Source organism: Eriocheir sinensis, unplaced genomic scaffold (genome assembly GCF_024679095.1).
Source record: "Eriocheir sinensis breed Jianghai 21 unplaced genomic scaffold, ASM2467909v1 Scaffold329, whole genome shotgun sequence".
NCBI lineage: Eukaryota > Metazoa > Arthropoda > Malacostraca > Decapoda > Varunidae > Eriocheir > Eriocheir sinensis.
The window spans coordinates 75,670-98,746 of NW_026111642.1; the positions used below are offsets into that span (position 1 = coordinate 75,670).

The following is a 23,077-nucleotide window of genomic DNA, read 5'->3' on the forward strand; positions in this document are numbered from 1 at the left end:
AGACGGACGACATCCAACGTCCTCTCATCAACGTGGCAAATCTAACAGCGGAAGTTTCATGGTCGATTGAACATATGAATCAATCGTTCCCTACTGTTGGTCTACTCAGGCGCACTCTAGACTCTTTTCACATTGAGTTTGAGAAGTTATTCAAAGATCTTAACAGCTTTCTGTCGGCTATGAGTGGTAGAGATGGAAGCCCATTTCGGACTCGCCAGAAGCGAGGGGCCGTGGATTTCCTTGGCTCGGTAGCAAACCTCCTTTTCGGTACGGCCACTCAGGCCCAAATAGATGTGATACACGGAAGCTCTCCCAGCTCTACACTCTGTCCACAGAAGAGAGACGTCAACTTAACCTCCATCAGGAAGTCCTCAACGCCACAGTTCGGGACCTCCGTCATATTCATTCTGCCATCTCCGTCTAGAGTCCGCCTCGGCTTTGGCCTCAGCTATTATCCGTCAGTTCTCACTAAAACCTTGCAAATTGAAGGGAAATGCGTATTTTGGAGACTATCCTTCTCATTCAGTTGGCACTTAGTGACCTAAATCATGATACTCTGAATCTCAAGCTTGGCCTTCAGCAGCTGTCCCAAACGCAGGTTTCCTCCTCCTTCCAAATGATGTACTATTTCGTGTGCTCAGCAATGCGTCACCCATTACCCAGGCTTACTTTTCCCTGCAGCACATGAATATTTAGCATTGTATAGAGATGTCTCTAGGGTTATTTCTAAAGGTACGCTTTCCTCAGGAACCCTTCACTTCTACTTACAAATCCCCATGAAAGGGGATCCTCTGACGTGTTCGATGTGTTTAAAATGGACGCGTTGCCTTTTCATCTTGATGGCACGCCATATTTTCTGCACACCGACACGCTTTCCACTACCTTGCGGTTTCTGAAGACCGCACTCACTATATGCTCTTAGACTCCTTGGACCGCTGTACTAAACACCACCTGCTCTATGTATGTCCCCTGTCGCCCCTGTCTACTCGACTTCTGTCCAGCGCTGCGAGATCGCTCTCTTTCTCGATCGCCCAGACGCCCTCTCGCTGTGTTCTAAGTCTCTCCTCAGAGTCTTCCCCCCGGTCTTCATCCCGTCTCCTGCGGGCTGGGTCTTCGCTACCGATACTCACCAGGTGGTCACCATGGTCTGACCGGACAGCCCGGTCTCCAAATACAGGCAGACCATCAACGGGACGGGTCTCCTCAGCCTCGGTATGGGCTGTAGTGCCCACTCCGACGCCTTCAGCCTCCCTGTCTCTTCTACTATGGACGGTGACGCCCTGCTGACGGTTCATCGCGCCCCTTCCACATCGGACGTGACGTGGTCTCATCGCTCCTGTCCAAGACTCACCTTGGCCCCTTCCCCTCCCCGCCGCCGTCGCCCGGGTCGTCTCTGGCCCCCCCGCTGGACCTCCCTCCTGCACTTCACGCGCTCCAGGAATCCGTCTCTCCGGTCCCCGCCTTCGACCCCTTCCTCCCTTGGTGGGGGTGGCTGCTCCTCCTCGGCGTCGTCTTCGTCGCCGGTGGGTGGCCTTCTTCTGTCTCTTCAGGTCCCGTCTCTCGTAGGCCTCCTCCCCTCGATCCCGCCATCCCGTCTTGGCCCTCCATGGTCGTCCGCCGGGCGGAACGCTTCGCCACGAGGACGTGGCGTGATTTTAACGGGGGGTATGTGGTGCCCGCGAGCCGCGACACCACTCGTGTCATCATCATCTTCACCGGCAATATTTTCCGATGACAACAGCGGTATCGACCGCTAAAAGCACAACACGGACTCCAACACATGATTGTCCCCACTGTTCATTTACCAACCTATACACAATTGCAATTGCCCATTAAGTCACCCGCTTATCTCTAAGCCTAATACACAATCAACTGCGGCCAAAACACGATCAACCGCGGAACAAAATGTTATGAAAACAAAGCTGCGTCACCGCGTGACAGCTACACTAGGATTAAAATCGACCTTATTACACATGTCGGTTAGGTAGATTATTGTATGAGCTCGGTGAGTTTGATGTATGACTCACACGCCTGACGTATGACCCTCGTGATGTCTGTATGTATGTCATGCCTATATACAAAGCATTCATGCAGCCAAGAGATCAGATCAACCAGCACTCTGTTCGTTGCTGGACACTCAGTTGTCCTTCCCTAGACAACATGGGTAGAACATTCATCGTTGCTACTGTGAGTATGGAGTAATGTGGTACCATAGAGGAAAGCGTATCTAACATATCTATTGTGTTCTATTATCTTAGTTTTACTTAGGATTATATTTCTATGATACTTTATTGTGTGAGTTTTTACTCAATATTATACCAGTGTTAACGTCAGTAACCAATAGTGAAAGAAAACCTGAAGACTCATTGAGTCTAGTAAGCCAGTCGCTGGTTTAAACAATATTTTTACCCTCTGTAATATTAAGTAGTATTAAGGTAGAATAAAATACATATAAGAAAGGCGACACCGTTTCATCACCCCATTTACGAACTCCTTTAAATACTCCTAAAGTACTAGAATTTTAAGTCAAGTGTCACTAATACAAACAGTGTGTCGTCGCCCCTGTGTGACCCGGGATTGCGGGTTACAACAAAGAAAATCCTCGGCTTCCAGGTCACCCACTAGGTCTTCCCAGTCTATATTCCTATAATTAAAGTCCCCCATTACGCAGACATTTTTACTCCTACTCGCCCTTCCAATCTCCTGTAGTAATATACTCGTGCCCTGCCTGTTAAGGTTGGGTGGCCTGTATAGAACTTCTAGAGTTAGTTTTTCTTTCCCTTTGTAAACGTCCACCCAAACTGATTCTGAATCCATGTTAGTTTTAACTGAATTTTTAACTAAACATTTAAGTGAGTCTTTAACATATAGCGCAACTCCACCTCCCTTTCTGCCCCTTCTGTCTTTGTGAAACATCTGATAACCCGTTATTTCAAATTCCGATCTAAAATTTCTATTGGCTGTGTTTATCCATGTCTAAGTGATCGCTATTATGTCAAAATTTTCTGAACAGGATTCACCCCTTAGTAAGTCTATCTTGTTTCTGAGGCTCCTGCTGTTAGTATAGAAGATTCTTAGCCCGCCTTCTGTTACTCCCCTATAATTAGTACTGAGCTGCCTGGTTGTGTTTTGAGCAAGATGTCCTCTCCCATTACTCCTCCCCCCCTCTTCAATACTAAAAAAAAATCCTCAGGATACTAAGTGCTCGCTCAAGGGAGTCTGAGAGAGCCTCAACACCCTTGAACGTCAAGTGTTTCCAGTCACGGGTGTAGAGGGCGTCGTTGCCGAAGAAGAGCTCCCAATTGTCGACGAACAGCCACCCATTGCGCTCGCAGTGCTCAGCAAGTCTGCTGTTCACTGCTATCGCCCTGGACAGCCATCCATCAAGAACGCTCCTCATTGGCAGGACGCCACACACTACTGGCGACCCCCCAGCGTCTCGTACCCTACCTAACAATTCCCTAAAACGCTCGAAAAGGTCCTTGCTAGGCACACGGGAAACGTCGTTTCCGCCACAGCTGAGAAAGAAAATGGGGTTCGATCCCTCGCTTGCCATACACGCCTCAATCCTGTCTGATATATGGCCCACCCCTGCCTATGGGAAACACACCCTCGTCCTGTTTTTATCCTTGGAGCAAAAATACCTGTCAGCATAACGCACCTGACTATCACCAACGACAAGCACCCGGCGGCCAGGAGAAGGACCAGAAGGAAAGGTGGGTAAAGGGGGGAGGGGAGAGTGGAAAGGGAGGGGAGGGATCTGCTGTGAAGAACGAGGAGACATTGTGGAAAAGGAGGAGGAGAAGGGGGAGGAGAAGGAAGAGGGAGAGGAAGAGGAGGATGTTGGGGAGGAGGAGTAGGATGGGGAGGAGGAGTAGGATGGGGAGGAGGAGGAGGAGGAGGAGGAGGAGGAGGAGGAGGAGAGAAGGAAGAGGAAGGAGGAGGAGGAGAAAGGGAGGGTGAGGGGTGGGGAGGGAGGAACGGACGAGGGGAGAGAGGAGGAAGAGGGGGAAAGGAAAGGTAAGGGACAGGTGTGGGAGGGAGGGACGAACGAGGAGGCGGAGGGCGAGGAGGAGAAAGAGGAGGAGGGGGTGGGAAGAGGGGAGAGGGGGGACGGAAGAGGAAGGCGGAGAGGAGGAGGAGGAGGAGGAGGAGGAGGAGGAGGAGAAGGAAGAACAGGAGAAGGTGTGGTGGGAAGAGGGGAGAGTGGAGACGGTCGAGGAGGAGGATGGGAGGGGGTACTAAGTGGGAGAAGAGAATACCAAAGCCGGTAAAGAAGGGAAGGAGGACGAGGAAGTAGAGGAAGAGGAAGAGGAAGGGGAGGAGGAGGAGGCGGGGCTTGTTGGTGTTGTGCTAACTAATAAGTCTACCTGGGCGGCGAGAGTCGTAACCCTATTCTGTGACTCGATGATTCCTCTGATCATCCTTCTGAGTCTTAACGCAAAACCTACAAACGTCCATGGAAAGAAAGTACTGCTTGGCCATGCGTAGCTACACCCGGAACAGCGCTTGAGGGGAGACGGCATGGTGATAATATGGGCGAGGCAAGACGAAAATAGCAAAAGTCCGCAGCTGCGGTGAGGTCGTCAGGTCAAATCTCTGGGGAAAAATGTGTATCAAGGAAAAAGGGCGCGCTTTTTTCTACCTACTAAGACGAAACAAAACAATAACAAACCAGCAGCTGCTGTCAGGTCGCAGTCAGGTCAACTCCCTTGGGAAAAAAGGTGTGTCTAGGAAAAAAGGCACGGGTCTTTCAACGTACCAAGACAAAACACGTGCCTATATTATTATACCGATAAATCACATACCTAAATAAGATAATAACTGTGTTCACTAGGTTTGCGTGGAAAGGTGAATTATCCAGTGTTTTGTGTGGGCTTAGAAATTAACGTAGCTTGGCGCGCCTGATTCACGTGTTCCTATTATCACAAAACAGTAAAGTATCATAATAGTAGAATGAAAAGAAAACACAAAGGCAATATAAAACCATGTAGCACTGGGTTCGCGTGAAAGAGTGTTGAAATTAGTCTAGGTGTGGGAAGCCAATACACGTGTCCTAGAAGTAACTCTGGATCACTATCTAGGTAAATACTAAATTAGAACACCTAGCGTTCCGGAGTATGCAGGTAGTGGTAGTCCTCCTGAGTGTGTAGTCCTCTAGCACAGCAGCAAGCTCCCAGAAGCACAGAACGCCTCAAAGCACACCACAACAGCAGAGGGAAAAGGCTAGTGGGCACCACACAGCAGCGGAGCAAAAAGTCAACGTCTTAACCTTAGGAAGGTCAGCGTGAGACTGACCAAAGGACCATGCAGCTCCCTCGACACATTGCTCACAAATTCACGACCCTGGTCATTGATTTGGATGGCTGGAACGCCATGGCGACATACGGTCTCATATATGAAAAAAGTTATATACGAAAGCATATTGTATTCTCATGCAGATGTCAGGAAAAGTGACTGGTTGTATAATATGAAACTTCTTTGTTGACTGTAAGTTATATTGAGAATCTCCATGACGGAAAGTTCGCTGGGATTAAATGATTAAATAAGATGCAATTTAATTATGTAGAGTGATATGAACCTTGGTTTAAATTAGTATTCCCCTTAGTTTCACAGCACACCCCTTTATAAGTTCAAATAACTCCTCATTTTTAAATCACTCTAGTGCAGCGTTTCTCGACCGGTGTAGCAGGTCCAAAGCAATGCCGTCAAATACCACTCTAGAGTGATATGAACCTTAGTTGAAATCACTCCCCTTGATCAGGCTCACCACACTCCCTCCAGGTTCAAATTGCTCCCCTACAGATTCAGAACATTCCCTTATATTATTTTCCTACAAACAAAATAATAAAAAAAGGTTATATACCGAAACATATTCTATATTCATGCGTATGTTAGGAAAAGTGACTGGTTATATACACACCAGTACTTTTTTTTTACGCCTTGGCCTATTGCGCCGGTAGGCTTCTTCCCGGTGGATCCTGGATTCCTGATCGGTGGGGCCTGATGGTCGCCCCAGCCCGTTCTGGCGCAGGCGAGTGTTTATAGTGGCGCCATCCTGCTTTGGCTCATGTTGCCCTCCCGGAGCTCATCTTTAATCCTAGAATCTAGAGTCCGGGTTGATAGGTGGTCTTCTGGACAGCATGTGGGTAGTTTTAAGCCACTCGGCGGCGGCTGAAAAATCCCAGCTTGGTGGCACCGTTCGGGGATTGAACTCGCGTCCTCCTGAACGCGGGGCCGTCACGCTATCCGTTCAGCAACCACCTCCCCATATACGTAACTTCTTTGCTGATTATAAGTTGTAGAGAGAATCTCCATGATGGAAAGTCTGCTGGAGTTTAAATGATGAAACGGGATGCAAGTTGACTATTTTATTGCAAAGACAAAAGCATCTGACAGATTACATGTCGTTGCTCTGCATACAAACACATTGCAAATTCCTATTCTTGAGAGTCCTTTGAGACACTCACACACTGAGAACACGATTAAAATGTTCCTGATAGTTGGTTAGATACACTTGGCACCGATGATAGGTATATGGTGGAGCCACACACAGTGGTTCATATGACAGCCATCTTCTTACACCTGCTTGGTCTTCTGTATGGATCACAATGGGCGTATTTAGCAGGGAAGCTGCTGCAACAATCTCTGCATCTGTTGCCCACACAGCATTAGCGTTCATACGACTGTTGTTCACGAATTCTTCCATGTGTTTCTGACCTGAATAGTTTTCGAAGTGAGACTTATATTGCTGATTTGTGAGAACTTCCACCACACTGTGTACTTTTCTTGTGGTGGTTCTCAGTTCCTGTAATTTCCTTTGGTAATGCTCGGAACAGGCAGCTGCCATCCCCAAGAACTGAGTCAACAGATGATGGTTCATCTGACAGTATTCCGGGTCTACGTGTGGGGAGTCTTCCCTTAGGAAATGGTACGCCAAGTTTAGTGGCAATGGATTTTCTCCAAGCGCCGTCACTTGGGATGAAAAGACGCTCATATTGTTCCTGTGTTCCAATCACTTCCACATCTTCATTACCTTCCGCATCATCAACTCTAGCCCTGTAATGTTTCATATTGCAAGCATTTGATTTTTTCTTCAGGACTTGAGAAGATTTAGGGTTATTCAATGGATACAGTCCCTTACCCACCTCCATGTAGACGTCATATGGACCAGACCAAGGGTCTACGCTTTTCCCTCCTTTCCTCTCTGCACGCTTGCTATTACACAAAAGAACATGATCACCAATTTGAAAGGAAGCCTTGTTGTGTTGTCTCTTGTTGTAATATTGTCGTTGACGAGCTTGAGAAAGGTCTATATTTGATGAAACTTTCGGGTACACAACATCTTTAAGGTCAGCAACAGACCGCTGGCGCTCTTCAAGGGATGATGCATCGAAATCACAATTAGAAGCTTTACATGAGGCATCTTCACACTGAATTGCTTGGACTTCAGCAGGCAGCACGGCAGTGCGACCATACATCAAATAAAATGGGCTACACCCTGTTCATTTATTCTTGCTTGTGTTGAAAGCAAAGAGCACACCAGGCAGAGCCTGCTGCCATTAACACTTTAGCCCTCCTAACACCTTCTGCAGGGACGACTGTATTGTACGGATGTTTCGCTCAACTAAACCGTTGGCTTGGGGATGATATGAACTGGTGATTCGTTGCCCCACACCCAAAAGACCATGCAGCTCCCTCGACACATTGTTCACAAATTCACGACCCTGGTCATTGATTTGGATAGCTGGAACGCCATGGCGACATACGGTCTCAAAGATGAAAACATCTACACCTCTGGCAGTCTTGTCCTTCCGCGGGTTTGCTTCAATCCATTTGGTGAAGTAGTTCACCATAATCGCCATGCAGACATAGCCCTCCTCTGATGGTGTCAAAGAGCATATGTCTATGTCAACTTGTTTCCATGTTTTTTTCGGGAATAGGTACAGGATGCAGGTCCAGTGAAATCTTCTGGAGCCTAGTCTTCTGACAACGATCACATGTTCCTAGGTATTTCTTCACATCAGCTGCAACACCGAGCCACCAAAATCTGTAAATTAATTTACTGGCATTAGAAGAATACACTTGCTTATATTGACTGAAAAATGTCGTCCATGACTGAACCACTGAATCTGCAGTGTGTGTGTGTGTGTGTGTGTGTGTGTGTGTGTGTGTGTGTGTGTGTGTGTGTGTGTGTGTTGCCTGTCCATAATTTTGGTCAAAGTCTTATCCCTGCCGATGTGGCCTCCAAGAGCTTTTGACTGTGTGTAGTTACCAGTACCCTCATGACACAAGGACACTATTCTCCTTGGTTCAGCTTCTTCTGGAATGACTCAGGTGGATAACCGAAATGAAAAGGAAATGAAAATGATGACATTTGATCATTCTCTTAGAAATATGTTGGTTTACTGAATTACTTCTCTTTTCATGTTCAGACTTGTCTGGATACTGGGTCGGAGACTAGACTTGTTTCTCTGGATTTTTCTTCTGCATCTGATGTAGTTAATCATAAGGCTTTACTTTTTAAACTTAAGTCTGTGGATATTAATGGTTCATTTTTTTCTGGATTTTTTATCTGACAGGCACCAACATGTTGGTATTGATGGCTATCTTAGTAGTTTCTCTCATTTCACGTCTGGTGTCCCCCAAGGCAATGTTCTTGGGCCTCTTCTTATTTTTTATACTAGTGATATGTGGCATGGGATACTTCCCATTTGATGGCTTATGCTGATGACACTTCTTTTATTTTGTCATGTTCCTGATCCTTCATTTAGATATCACGGAACAACACAATTGAGCTCTGATCTTTATTTGATCTTTTCTTGATGCCAGCGTTGGGGTATGAAATTACGTCCAGTCAAGACCAATATTATCCTTTCTAGTCGTTCAAGGACCCTCCATCCCCCTAATCCGGATATTATAATTAACAACCAAGTAAATAAATCCTGTAATTCATTAAAACTTCTTTGGGTAACTTTAGATTCTAAATTGACTTTTGAAAATCATATTAGGATAACTTCTTTCCTAATTTCCCAGAAGATTGATTTGTTGCGAAAATGCAGAGCCATTTTTAATGATGATAAGAATGTTTTAAATAGTTTTTTTTTCCCCTTAATTTTACCTTTCTTTGAGTATTGTAGTCCAGTTTGGATGTCAGCTGCCCCATCTCATTAAAGCTTTTGGATCGTTCTTTTAATTCAAAAAAATTTATACCGCCTAGTTTTAGCATACATCGTCGAGTCGTTGGTGCATTGACCATGCTTTTCAGAATTGTCAATAATAATGAACATCCTCTTCATAGTGCATTACCTGCTCGATTTCAGCCTGTTCGCCGAATACGTCATAATTTACGTTTCAACGTGCATGCTTTTCAGCAAGTTTTTTGCTCAACCAACCAATTGTCCCGAACATTTATCCTCAGTTTGACTAAAGTGTGGAATCTACTTTCAGATGCAATTGTTTCAGAAGTTGCTATTGATACAATCTAAAACAAAAGTTAAACCTTCCTGTTAACTTGCTAAGTATTTACTCCCTTTCTTTTATTTTATCTTTTCCTTTTCATATCCATATTTGCGCAGTGGGAGGACCCTGCTTGGGTCTATATCAGTATTAGGATTCTCCCTGATGCCCTTTCATGGATTTCAAAAGAATGATAATAATAATAATAATAATAATAATAATAATAATAATAATAATAATAATAATAATAATAATAATAATAATAATAATAATAATAATAATAATAATAATAATAATAATAATAATAATAATAATAATAATAATAATAATAATAATAATAATAATAATAATAATAATAATAATAATAATAATAATAATAATAATAATAATAATAATAATAATAATAATAATAATAATAATAATAATAATAATAATAATAATAATAATAATAATAATAAAAATAATAATATTAATAATAATAATAATAACAATAATGGTAATAATAATGATAATGATAATAATAATAATTATAATAATAATAATATTTATTGAATATAAAACTTACTTTTGGGGTCATTTCTTGATGCCTTATGCTTGTAAAACAGTTCTGCATTCTGCAAGACATACTTAGATGCCTTCCGACGGAAGTTTGACTTCTTTCCATGATCACCAATCTTGATATTTACTTGACAGCAAATATGTTTGTATTTCACGAAACTCCATTTAAAAAATGCAAGGTAAAAAAAAAAAAACTGAAATCAACAGCCTATTTGAGAGACCTCTTGCCCGTAAGGAAGCAGAGTTAAGACTGATGGAGAGTAAATATCCAGACTGGTGCAGGAGTGATCAAGGAAAGAAGGCAAACTTCCGTCGGAAGGCATCTAAGTATGTCTTACAGAATGCAGAACTGTTTTACAAGCATAAGGCATCAAGAAATTAACCCAAGAGTAAGTTTTATATTATTCAATGAATATGAAACGAGAAGTAATTCAAAAAACCAACATATTTCTAAGAGAATGATCAAATGTCATCATGACCCAAACTTTTCATTTCAGTTGTCCACCTGTCATTCTAATTAGAAGAAGTTGAAAGAAGGAGAACAGTGTCCATGTGTCAAGTTGTCACGACACATGGACACTGTTCTCCAGCGGTAACTCCACACAGTCAAAAGCTCTTGGAGGCCACATCGGGAGGGATAAGACATTGGCCAAAATTATGGACGGGTAAGTTAACTGAAAAAAAGTATTACAGTGGATTACACACACACACACACACACACACACACACACACACACACACACACACGCACATACTGCAAGTTCAGTGGTTCAGTCATTCACAACATTTTTCAGTCAATATAAGCAAGGGCATTCTACTTATGCCAGTAAATTAATTTAGAGATTTTGGTGGTCTGGTGTTGCAGCTGATGTGAAGAAATACCCAGCAAAACGTGATCGTTGTCAGAAGGCCAGTACTAGGTTCCAGACGAATTCATCGGACCTTCACCCTGTACCTATTCCCGCAAAGCAATGGAAACAAGTTGGTATAGACATATGCTCCTTGACACCATCAGAGGAGGGCTATGTCTGTATGGCGATTATGGTGATCTACTTCACTAAATAGATTGAAGCAGAACCGCAGAAGGACAAGACTGCCAGAAGTGTATATGTCTTCATCTATGATACCGTATGTCGCCATGGCGTTCCAGCTATCCAAATCAATGACCAGGGTCGTGATTTTGTGAACAATGTGTCGAGGGAGCTGCATGGTCTTCTGGATGCGGTGCAACGAATCACCAGTGCATATCATCCCCAAGCCAACGGTTTAGAAGAGTGAAACAACCGGACAATACAGTCGTCCCTGCTGAAGGTGTTAGGAGGGCTGAAAGGTCAATGGCCGCAGGTTTTGCCTGATGTGGTCTTTGCTTTCAACACAAGCAAGAATAAGGCAACAGAGTTTAGCGAATTTGATTTAACTTACCTCTAAAGTGATTTCATCCAAGGTCCAGATTACTCTTGAGTGATTTCAATCTAGGTCCAGACTACTCTAGAGTGATTTCAACCCGGGGAGTGATCTGAACCTAGTTCCAGCTCACTCTAGAGTGATCTCATCCTTGAGTGATCTGAACCTAGGATGATATCACTCTAGAGTGATATCATCCTAGGTCCAGATTACTCTAGAGTGATTTCAACCTAGGTCCAGACTACTCTAGAGTGATTTCATCCTAGAGTGATCTGAACCTAGGATGATATCACTCTAGAGTGATATCATCCTAGGTCCAGATTACTCTAGAGTGATTTCAACCCGGGGAGTGAGCTGGGCCTCCTACACCGGCACAGAGGGAAGGCACATACTGAGCACATGACTCGCAGGGCGCGCTACTTGTTCAAGATCCCAATGCTAATGGAAGTTCTAGCCAACACTGCTGCCTCCATTGTGGTGGTGTTCCGGTGGCTAAAGAATCTGCTTGGTGATGACGGTGATTAAGGAACATCCCCCAGGCACCACCACCGCCGCCCTGTCATTATCGCTGGTTTTATCGCCACCACCCTAGCTGTTAATTTGTCTGAGCGTTGATTATGCATGAAAAAAAATTAATGTATTGAACTTGATTTTCTGGCCGCCCCGCCCCGCCCCGCCCCCTCCTGCTGATCCCGCTCCCTCCCCGCGACGGCCCTGGTGGTGAGTCTGTGCCGCCTCCGTCCATTACGAGCTGCTCATCACCACGTCGGGGACCTTTGGCGGCTCATTTTCTTGGCGTAAAGTGTTTCAAATTCTCATCTTCCATAAAGTAATATTACAGTGCATATTTAGCATAACTTGAGGTTTCTGAAGAGTTATCTGATGGTGCAGGGGATGGCTGTCGTGATAATGATGGTGACGATGATAGCGATGATGGTGATGCTAGTGGTGCCGGAGCCATTGTTGATCATGAGTGCAGGCTGGCGCAAAGGATAACCGGATTACCTCGATGAACCTTGGTGAGAAAAAACACCTGGGTCGGGCTGGCAAGAACTTACTCTAAAGCTACTTAAGCCACACCCAAGCTGATGAGATCATCTGAAACGCATTAACTCGATTTCACGCTCCCCTCCTCAGTAAGAGTGGCATCAGCCTCATCAATATAAGCTCCCGACAGACACGCTCAGCAGCTCCCGTAAAATTTGAATCTCAGACATACGTATAGGGGGCTACGTAAGAATAATCTGTGAACTCCAGAATGTAGAATACATCAAGGCAAATATAGTTAACATGATCATTACTATCACTTAGATTTTTAGTTCAGGTCTTGGCCACACGTTCCCACGCTTCCAAAAGGAGGATTACTGTTAATAGCTTTTAGCGTTATTTTTAACGTGGTTAATGTAAAGTGTTACGTTTAAGTTTAAGGCGCAAACTGCTATCTCACGTCAGGTCCGGTGTCCCGTTGCCTGCGTTCTCCAGTTGATTGAAGTGGTTGAGACAACACAATAGCCTTTTAGTTATGTGATGTGGCCGAGCGGTAGCCGTTATAAGTTCACTTTAGTTCACGTTAGTTCTCTCTCTCAGGTTAATACAAATACCAAATGTATTTTAACTATATTAACGGTTGTACTACATAAGGTTTACAGTTTACGTGAGCGAGACGCACGAAATCAGAGACAGCCACACCGCTGCAGGGCGCGGGGCGGCAGAGCACCGCTCGCCTGCTCGTCACCCGTCTTCTCTCTCTTCTCCGCGTTGTTCGCCCGTTGTATTTGCTTGTAGTTCGTCCGGAAGGGTGTGGGTTCCGGTTGATGACTGTTGATGAAAGTCATCATTTACTGATCCTAGTGTCAGTTCATCACAGCTTCCCACGGCCAAAAGCACGACGTGTTGTTAGACATCCTGTTGTGCGACACCGACCGGGTGTCGCCACACGTACAGTCATACATACACATATGCATTATAATATACACATTACATCGCTCGGTTCTCTAAAAGTCGCGACCTCGCGACTCACCCGACCTTTAAAAGCAGTGTACCTACCCATGTTACAGTCGCACAATGTGTACTAGTTAAACGAGGTCCTGTTATTGCATTAAAAAAAATATATATATACAAGTCAGAGCCCGCCTAACGATACAGCATCGGGAAATGCCAATGATAATTAAAAATAATCATGGAAGTAACAAGAAATGGGCAAAGTACATACAGGGCGAGGTAAACTTGGCAAGAGTCGTGGACATGGAAGCTCAGTACTATTCCGAGAAAACAAAATAACAGCTCGAAAAATTATTTACATGATACATCCTAGTAAAATTAAATTGACTAAACTGTCATTAGGATACATGGTAATGGAGCTATTTGGAATAGCAAAAAGAAAAAGGAACAATCCTTGAAGAAGATCTGCTACACACTGAACCTTCGAGTCACACCTGGTCACAAAACTGTCGCAGAGAAACACTCATCCGTTGCGTGACAATTAATTGCCAGTGTCGTTACCCTCGGCACGCCTTCGAGACGGGTGGGGTTTACAACAATAGATAAGGTTGTGTGAAAAGAGGTAATGTTATCCGTAGAGTCTCCTAATAGTTACAATGTGATAACAAGGACAAGGCTGGAGAACCTTAGAAACATCGGCAGTCAGCACCACTAACTCCTAATACTCCGTTTTTCAGGTCTACAGTACTATAAAAGAAAATCCTGTCACCAAGTTGTGAAATCACTGTTGTAACAAATCTCACTGAAATATATAATTCCAGCATAATTGATTAAAGTAATTCCAGCATTAATAAACATCAAATGAAAAAGACAAATTTCCACCTATCCCGCGATCGTAACGAACGTGGATGACTGACATCTTTGACGCCAAAAATAACTCCCGTAACGGGTAACAGTGGTATGTCAAGTAAGGGTAAGTAAGACTTGTCTGCTTACCTCCAAAGTTTACAGATATTCACACGCTGGTTACGATAAAAGTTAGGGACAGCATCTGCTCCAGTTAAGTTAAGTCTGTCAGTGCAGAGAAAAAGTATGTTTTAAGCAGAAGCACATGAGGTTCAAGGTTAAATTGTACCTATCCCTATGTTAGTCTACACCCTCGGTTATTACGGCTCCAATTAAATTAAGAAGACTGACTGCCTTGCATCAACTCAGCAGTAAAAGAAAATAGTGGGTTAGAGTGAAAAGTATTACTCAAGCACTCCCCTCTCGCATGAAAAGATGCAGGCAAAAGCTTAGGAACCAAACATAAATTAGTAGATGCGAGGATGCAGGTTATAGTCGTGTGGTGGAAAGATACACAAAGCAGCGTCAGGCTTAACCTCAAGCCGGCGCTAGTCTTTGGAGACGATCACTATGCACCATTCTGTGCTAAAAAAAAAAAAAAAAACGTAAATCTCAAATTTCCAACCACCTAATTATCTGACTATTTCAGCCTAAACCACAGGGAAAAGAACACACCAAGGAATTTTTATTACCGCTGGTGACATCCAAAATGGTTTAGGACATAGGGTCGAAGTCCCCCTCCCCGACGAGCATGTCGACGGCAAAAGAAGCTTCAAAAGTACCCATATTTACTTTAAGTGCCATAAAAGTTGGCTGGCAAAACCGTGTAGGTTGCCAGTGGGGCTGTAGTCAAGGGATACTGCACTCCTTCGAAGAGGAACTTTAAGGGCAATCATGTACACAAGGAACTCTAGTAATAATCTAGCATTAGCTACAGTAATGGTTTCTCCATCTGTCTAGTTTCCTTGTTTAAAACACGAGATCAAATCAGTAGATAGCCTATAGGCGTCCACTGGCCTATTAAAAAGGCCACTCGTTTGCACAGTGTCCACAGCAAAATTTTATACCCTTTACGAGGCTGTGTTGCCCATCTTCCCCAATGTTTCAAGAAAAAGTGACCGAAGCGCATCATAATCCTTCCGTCCAGTGAACGCGCTCCTGTTTATGAGGGCCGTCGTTCCCGTTCCCGGGATTGACCTTCGAGCGGCTGAGAGATATATCTCCCGGATTTGACACGAATGAAATGTCCATGACAATCTCACTTTGAAACAAGAAGTCCCTGGCCGAATAATCTGCCTCCCTTGCTACCCTGCGAAAGGCCTAACTGCTGTTGCTGTTAGTGGGTGATTAGGGGCAGAAGCCATTGTGGGATTAGTAAGGTAAGTAAATACCTCTTGGTTGCACATGCAGCGTATGAGGAGCAAGCACCCTTTGAAGACTGCTACACTCCTTACATGAGAACAGTTACCGTTATCCTTGACGGGACTGTTCATTTTCCTTTACCCACTCCTAGTCCTCAGTGAGAGCTTGTAACTTCAGGTCAGGTTTCAATGCCATTAAAAGAGTTACTAGTAAAATGAGGAGTAAAATGGAAAAATAAAAAATAAATATTGCTGCAAAAAAGTAAAGTAATAATCATTCACCGCTAAGTATGTGCTCACTCCTCCCCGATGATTTTAAAATGCATAATAAAAGAGGAAAAAGAATAATGAGTGAGGCTTAGCAAGACAAAACGTCTCCACTGTGCAATAAAATACACAAAAGAAAGGAGAAAAGAAAATGAATGATTATACATAAAATGCGTAACAATGTTACTCAAGAAAATATTAAACAACCACACGCCAGAAAAATCAACAGCTGAAAAATCTAATAGATTAGATATGGCCCCTCACGCCTAAACACGTGAACATAATAATAGTAATTCACCTGAAATCATGTTACAAGTGGTGTAATTACTGAAACCGTATCAATGAGTGTCAGCTATAATGTGTTAAAAACTTCGAAGACAGCAACTCGATGCCCCACTACTCAGCACGCTCGCGTCCTTCCCTCGCCGGTGGCAAGGGCTGGGCTGCAGGGGTGGCAGGGTCTGCCGTCCCCCGTCTGGTAGCGGTGGTGAGAGGGGCGGCGGGCAGACAATATACGCCCACCAGTCACCCTCAAAGGTCCAAGTTGCCTGGCGAAGATAAGTGCGCACCTACGACGAGTTGTGTCGTAGGAAGAAACAAATGCCTGGAAACCTCCAAGGAAACTTGGTTGTGTGGAGGTGCAAGGCGGGGCGCGCGGGCTGTGTGGAGGTGCGGGGCGGGGCGGGGTGTGCTCTCGGGTGCGGCTGTGTGCTGACTCACTCACTGGGGCAGGAAAAGCCGCGCGCTGAGGTCAGCGTTTGCTTGCTGTGTCCGATACCGTTCACTGCCCCCACACACTGTCACTGAAGTACGTTTGAAAGAGAGAGATATAACAATTTGGAGTAGTTCGTAACCACTGCTGCCACCATTTATGTTAATAGCTTTTAGCGTTATTTTTAACGTGGTTAATGTAAAGTGTTACGTTTAAGTTTAAGGCGCAAACTGCTATCTCACGTCAGGTCCGGTGTCCCGTTGCCTGCGTTCTCCAGTTGATTGAAGTGGTTGAGACAACACAATAGCCTTTTAGTTATGTGATGTGTGGCCGAGCGGTAGCCGTTATAAGTTCACTTTAGTTCACTTTAGTTCTCTCTCTCTCACAGGGTAAGTACAAGTACAAAATATATTTTAACTATATTAACAGTTGTACACAAAGTTTACAGTTTAACGTGAGCGAGTCGCATGAAATCAGAGACAGTCACACCGCTGCAGGGCGGCGGAGAACCGCTCTCCTGCCCCTCAAGCGTCTTCTCCCCTCTTCGCGTTGTTCGCCCGTTTTATTTGCTTGTAGTTCGTCCGGAAGGGTGGGCTTCCGATTGATGACGACTGATGAAAGTTATCATTTGCTGATCCTAGTGTCAGTTCATCACAGCTACCCACGGTCAAAAGCACGACGTGTTGTTAAACATCCTGAAGTGCGACACCGACCGGGTGTCGCCACACGTACAGTCATACATTCACATGTACATTATAATGTACATGTTACATCCCTCGGTTCCCTAAAAGTCGCGACCTCGCGACTCACCCGACCCTAAAAAGCAGTGTACCTACCCATATTACAGGCGCACAATGTGTACTAGTTAAACGAGGTCCTGTTATGGTTGCATTAAAAAAAAATATATACAAGTCAGAGCCCGCCTAACGATACAGCATCGGAAATGCCAATGATAATTAAAATAATCATGGAAGTAACAAGAAATGGGCAAAAGTACATACAGGGCGAGGTAAACTTGGCAAGAGTCGTGGACATGGAAGCTCAGTACTATTCGAGAAAACAAAATAACAGCTCGAAAATTATTTACATGATACATCCTAGAAAAATTATATTGACTAAACTGTCATTAGGATACATGGTAATGGAGCTATTTGGAATAGTAAAAAGAAAAAGGAACAATCCTTGAAGAAGATCTGCTACACACTGAACCTTCGAGTCACACCTGGTCACAAAACTGTCGCAGAGAAACACTCATCCGTTGCGTGACAATTAATTGCCAGTGTCGTTACCCTCGGCACGCCTTCGAGACGGGTGGGGTTTACAACAATAGATAAGGTTGTGTGAAAAGAGGTAATGTTATCCGTAGAGTCTCCTAATAGTTACAATGTGATAACAAGGACAAGTCTGGAGAACCTTAGAAACATCGGCAGTCAGCACCACTAACTCCTAATACTCCGTTTTTCAGGTCTACAGTACTATAAAAGAAAATCCTGTCACCAAGTTGTGAAATCACTGTTGTAACAAATCTCACTGAAATATATAATTCCAGCATAATTGATTAAAGTAATTCCAGCATTAATAAACATCAAATGAAAAAGACAAATTTCCACCTATCCCGCGATCGTAACGAACGTGGATGACTGACATCTTTGACGCCAAAAATAACTCCCGTAACGGGTAACAGTGGTATGTCAAGTAAGGGTAAGTAAGACTTGTCTGCTTACCTCCAAAGTTTACAGATATTCACACGCTGGTTACGATAAAAGTTAGGGACAGCATCTGCTCCAGTTAAGTTAAGTCTGTCAGTGCAGAGAAAAAGTATGTTTTAAGCAGAAGCACATGAGGTTCAAGGTTAAATTGTACCTATCCCAATGTTAGTCTACACCCTCGGTTATTACGGCTCCAATTAAATTAAGAAGACTGACTGCCTTGCATCAACTCAGCAGTAAAAGAAAATAGTGGGTTAGAGTGAAAAGTATTACTCAAGCACTCCCCTTCTCGCATGAAAAAGATGCAGGCAAAAGCTTAGGAACCAAACATAAATTAGTAGATGCGAGGATGCAGGTTATAGTCGTGTGGTGGAAAGATACACAAAGCAGCGTCAGGCTTAACCTCAAGCCGGCGCTAGTCTTTGGAGACGATCACTATGCACCATTCTGTGAAAAAAAAAAAAAAAAAAAAAAAAAATCGTAAAGCTCAAATTTCCAACCACCTACTTATCTGACTATTTCTGCCTAAACCACTGGTAAAAGAACACACCAAGGAATTTTTTATTACCGCTGGTGACACCCAAAAAGGTTTAGGTCAGAGGGTCGCGAAGGCCCCCCTCCCCGACGAACGTGTCGACGGCAAAAGAAGCTTCAAAAAGGACCCAAAATTACTTTAAGGGCCATAAAAGTTGGCTGGCAAAACCGTGTAGGTTGCCAGTGGGGCTGTAGTCAAGGGATACTGCACTCCTTCGAAGAGGAACTTTAAGGGCAATCATGTACACAAGGAACTCTAGTAATAATCTAGCATTAGCTACAGTAATGGTTTCTCCATCTGTCTAGTTTCCTTGTTTAAAACACGAGATCAAATCAGTAGATAGCCTATAGGCGTCCACTGGCCTATTAAAAAGGCCACTCGTTTGCACAGTGTCCACAGCAAAATTTTATACCCTTTACGAGGCTGTGTTGCCCATCTTCCCCAATGTTTCAAGAACAAGTGACCGAAGCGCATCATAATCCTTCCGTCCAGTGAACGCGCTCCTGTTTATGAGGGCCGTCGTTCCCGCCCGGGATTGACCTTCGAGCGGCTGAGAGATATATATCTCCCGGATTTGACACGAATGAAATGTCCATGACAATCTCACTTTGAAACAAGAAGTCCCTGGCCGAATAATCTGCCTCCCTTGCTACCCTGCGAAAGGCCTAACTGCTGTTGCTGTTAGTGGGTGATTAGGGGCAGAAGCCATTGTGGGATTAGTAAGGTAAGTAAATACCTCTTGGTTGCACATGCAGCGTATGAGGAGCAAGCACCCTTTGAAGACTGCTACACTCCTTACATGAGAACAGTTACCGTTATCCTTGACGGGACTGTTCATTTTCCTTTACCCACTCCTAGTCCTCAGTGAGAGCTTGTAACTTCAGGTCAGGTTTCAATGCCATTAAAAGAGTTACTAGTAAAATGAGGAGTAAAATGGAAAAATAAAAAAATAAATATTGCTGCAAGAAAGTAAAGTAATAATCATTCACCGCTAAGTATGTGCTCACTCCTCCCCGATGATTTTAAAATGCATAATAAAAGAGGAAAAAGAATAATGAGTGAGGCTTAGCAAGACAAAACGTCTCCACTGTGCAATAAAATACACAAAAGAAAGGAGAAAAGAAAATGAATGATTATACATAAAATGCGTAACAATGTTACTCAAGAAAAATATTAAACAACCACACGCCAGAAAAATCAACAGCTGAAAAATCTAATAGATTAGATATGGCCCCTCACGCCTAAACACGTGAACATAATAATAGTAATTCACCTGAAATCATGTTACAAGTGGTGTAATTACTGAAACCGTATCAATGAGTGTCAGCTATAATGTGTTAAAAACTTCGAAGACAGCAACTCGATGCCCCACTACTCAGCACGCTCGCGTCCTTCCCTCGCCGGTGGCAAGGGCTGGGCTGCAGGGGTGGCAGGGTCTGCCGTCCCCCGTCTGGTAGCGGTGGTGAGAGGGGCGGCGGGCAGACAATATACGCCCACCAGTCACCCTCAAAGGTCCAAGTTGCCTGGCGAAGATAAGTGCGCACCTACGACGAGTTGTGTCGTAGGAAGAAACAAATGCCTGGAAACCTCCAAGGAAACTTGGTTGTGTGGAGGTGCAAGGCGGGGCGCGCGGGCTGTGTGGAGGTGCGGGGCGGGGCGGGATGTGCTCTCGGTGCTGCTGTGTGCTGACTCACTCACTGGGGCAGGAAAAGCCGCGCGCTGAGGTCAGCGTTTGCTTGCTGTGTCCGATACCGTTCACTGCCCCCACACACTGTCACTGAAGTACGTTTGAAAGAGAGAGATATAACAATTTGGAGTAGTTCGTAACCACTGCTGCCACCATTTATGTTAATAGCTTTTAGCGTTATTTTTAACGTGGTTAATGTAAAGTGTTACGTTTAAGTTTAAGGCGCAAACTGCTATCTCACGTCAGGTCCGGTGTCCCGTTGCCTGCGTTCTCCAGTTGATTGAAGTGGTTGAGACAACACAATAGCCTTTTAGTTATGTGATGTGTGGCCGAGCGGTAGCCGTTATAAGTTCACTTTAGTTCACGTTAGTTCTCTCTCTCAGGTTAATACAAATACCAAATGTATTTTAACTATATTAACGGTTGTACTACATAAGGTTTACAGTTTACGTGAGCGAGACGCACGAAATCAGAGACAGCCACACCGCTGCAGGGCGCGGGGCGGCAGAGCACCGCTCGCCTGCTCGTCACCCGTCTTCTCTCTCTTCTCCGCGTTGTTCGCCCGTTGTATTTGCTTGTAGTTCGTCCGGAAGGGTGTGGTTTCGGTTGATGACTGTTGATGAAAGTCATCATTTACTGATCCTAGTGTCAGTTCATCACAGCTTCCCACGGCCAAAAGCACGACGTGTTGTTAGACATCCTGTTGTGCGACACCGACCGGGTGTCGCCACACGTACAGTCATACATACACATGTGCATTATAATATACACATTACATCACCACAGCTTGATGTGAGCTCAGCAAAGTGAGAGTGACGGCCTGCGATGGGTTTCCAGCACGCTGTCTGTGTTTCGCAGTATATTTTTCTTTTATTTATCACCATTGGCTTCGCTTTTAGTTGCACACCAAAAACTCTGACCATGTGTCAGGAGAAATAATAACTAACATTTACTTTTATATCTATCAGTAAAGTTAACTTACGTGCGTGCCCCAAGAAAATGTGTGTGGAAATGAAAGAGCAAGTGAGAGCCAGTTCGGTACTTGTTAGGTATGGATGGAGACATTGGCTAACATGATTGCTTTGAGAAATTAATAATTAAATACAATTGCTGGCTGACGTGGATCCGAAGCAAGGGTGCGGCCCGTGGAGTCATGTCCCACATGTGCACAGCCACTGTATGGGTGCTGCATCGTGCGCCTGCGTGGCGGTATTTACTCAGCTAATCACAAGGTGCGAGCGAGGCGGACCGATCTATTCCAAGCTTCTCCTTCACCCCGCCATCTTCATGGTGGCAGCTGCCTTAGGAAGGGATCGAAGGACGTGAGTGCTAGCGACAGCATTAAGATCGATCAATATCTCTCTCTCTCTCTCTCTCTCTCTCTCTCTCTCTCTCTCTCTCTCTCTCTCTCTCTCTCTCTCTCTCTCTCTCTCTCTCTCTCTCTCTCTCTCTCTCTCTCTCTCTCTCTCTCTCTCTCTCTCTATATATATATATATATATATTCCTAGTTATGCGTTAGAATAATCAAGGCAAGTAACCCCACCAGCAGCGTGACCAAAAATACAAACCTTTACTACGTTAACCCTTCAAGTCCTGTTATACCACTGCCACTACCACTGCGGTGATCGTAATAACGCATTTTTCAACGAAGAATACTGTGTCTACTAATTAACACGACAGACAATAACCTGAATTTAAGGAAAAGCAAGCAAACAACAGGTCAACACAACACCAGGTTCCCCAGGTCGCAGCCGTCTGCGTCCGCCGCCGCGAGCCTTGCCGTCGTCGCCACAAGGCCAAGGGTTCCCCCTCGATGCCCACAGCTGCCCGCGTTACAAACCGGTACAGTAAATCTAAACAGGTTTGCTCGTAAAGACTGCCTCGCAAAAGTTATTTCTAAACGTGAAAGTTTCGCAGATAATTTAAAAGAAAAGTGTCAGGGCCTGGGCAGGGCTGACCGCTATTATTACTGTTATTATTTATCTTTATTCCTGCCGAGTGTTGGGTCAGGCTTCGAAGAGATGATGCTGATGACGCGTTTGTGATTAGTGCAGTCAAATGATGGCTTACTCTAACAACCTTATGACCTAATCAAAGGAGAACTCGAAGAATATTAAGCAAGAGGAGAACTTACTATGACTTATTTACAAGATGAATACACAGAAACCTTGGATTTTATACATTGATGATATGTAATGATCTAGGCACTAATTAACGTTATGAAGCCCTAGGCGAGTAAATGACTCCAACGATAAAATTACGTTGTACTTTTTCTCCTTACTTTTATTTTTATGGCGCAACAAGTTAAAACATCTCGGAGGAATTAATGTCTTTATCCGGCGTTATGTACGACACCGGATGTTCATCACTGTCCTCATACGATGACAAGGAAAGGCCCCATGGCAAAAAAGTGGATGCTATTAGACGCTGTAGATAGAAGCTACGATGCTGTATACTAACGCCCGTCCCTCCACAGCTTATGACGATGAAAGTGTTAGTCATGCATGGCGGCAAACCCTCGCTCAGCCGCAGCGCTCCTCCACCGGGCAAGCACATCACAGCTACAAGTAACATAGCCCAAGGCCACACTTCCTCTAT

At 44.4% G+C, this 23,077-nt stretch overlaps 1 protein-coding gene across 1 annotated transcript in view; it reads right to left on the minus strand.

Annotated features, from left to right (window-relative positions):
• Positions 1-23,077, minus strand: part of LOC126991728 (venom prothrombin activator pseutarin-C non-catalytic subunit-like) — a 58,264-nt gene that overhangs the window by 33,233 nt on the left and 1,954 nt on the right. The window lies entirely within an intron of this gene.